We start from the raw sequence: 1,868 nt of genomic DNA on the forward strand, positions 1-1,868 counted from the left end.
ATCTATTACTAAAAACACCCCTAAAATTGGTATTGTCTTGATTTTCACCCCTTCACGTATAATGAACCGTTCCCTATGGTAGTATATAAGCCAGCTCAAGACAGAGAAACTTTGTCAGTTATATGTGGACCGTTGAAGTGATAACATCAGGATTAAATATTCCAACTGGTAAGTAGAGTGAATTAAGTGATTCCAAAGGATATATAAATAGTGTTCGGATTTATATGTGGATGTTGCAATAGTGATTGTGATACAATGTATAAAGTGAATCTGATATATATAAGTGATTTGTATTAATGAGAATACAAGGTGTATACTTGCTGGTGTTGCAAGTTGTACTATGTGGAAGTGTGAATACTTCATAGATTTGTATTAGTGAGAATACAAGGTGTTTACTTGCTGGTGTTGCAAGTTGTAATATTGTGGAAGTGTATTCGTGAAAGTGCACTGTGTTAAACCTTACCAGTTGGATAATATTCATTGTGTGTGAACTCAAGGAGATAGTTAGTGCGTGAGTTCAGCTTTGTTTATATGTATATTCCTTGTGAATTGAAGGATTTGTGCATGTGTAAATGTGTCATTGTGTTATTGTGATTAGTTGCAGATTAACAAGGTGATATTAAATATTGGTGGACGTTGTAAATAGAAGTTGTATATATGTGATTTTGTGTTCATACGTTTTATGTGATACTTACTTGTTGATGCATGTTGCAAAGTAATCTGTTGGTGACATGGTGTAATAAAGGGCCGTATGCATGTTGCATAATAATACGTTAGTGACATTGTGAATAAGTCGGTCTGATACATGTTGCATAGTGATTGCATAGTGACATTGTGTATATATATTCTGTTAGGATACAGTGTGTTTATGCATTGTGAATAAGGTACTTCACCTTGCATTTTGATTTAAGTGCATTGTGCTGTGTATATAGTTTTTGTGGTGAATCAATTTAAGGATGGTTAATTGTTTTGAATAGGACAACTGGTTGTGGTGCAAATTGAAGATGAACACTTGAAATCCTGATTTATTCAGATACGGATCCATTGATCGCCCGGTTACACGTTACACATGCTTATATATTGAAACAGCTGACACGGAATGTGGTTTGGCTATTTTAAAAAAAATGTTTTAAATGTAGAAGAAAACCAAGTTGAACTATAAAAATCAGTGGGAACGCCACTAAGCTCACAAAAATAACACCTAACAAAACGTAGGAAAAAAAACACACTTAGTCAAGGTACATAAGAGTAATCGCCGTTACAGCACGCTAGTCAGTCACAGCTAATTCCAACTAATAATTTAGCAAGGTTTTCCCAAGACTTTCATAACAGTTAGTCTACGAATTAAAAATTTATTCGTGCATTTCATTACCGTTATTACTTTGAGTGTTCACCGTCTCAATTGTGTGTCGAGTTCATGTTTATGCAGATAATTATCTTCAAAGCCTTGGGCTATTGCTAATAACGGAAAAACATGAATATGAAATTCAGAAATGTACTTAATTCGATATAAGATAAAACATAAATTTAGTAGTTATTTTGGTATATTTGTAAACAAAAATAATCTTGTACAAGTAAGAAGCCTACACATTTGAGGATTGGAGATTTCAAGGTGAAAAGCAAAAAAGCGGTCTTCGCATAACTTTGTTAATAAACTACACTGGTTCAAACCGAATTTTGATAAATTGTGCGAGAAATATTTCTAACTTCTTTTAAGTTTCATTGGCAAAGAAAATACTACTATTCGGCAATATCCACCAAGAGTTAGACTCGCATTGGTTGGGTTTATTGAAGTCCATGCAGCACCAATCAGTTAACACAAACGTTCACACATGATATCTAACGTCGAAGCGTCATAAACCTCTCTG

Source organism: Mytilus edulis, chromosome 3, assembly GCF_963676685.1.
Source record: "Mytilus edulis chromosome 3, xbMytEdul2.2, whole genome shotgun sequence".
In the NCBI taxonomy this organism is placed as follows: Eukaryota; Metazoa; Mollusca; class Bivalvia; order Mytilida; family Mytilidae; genus Mytilus; species Mytilus edulis.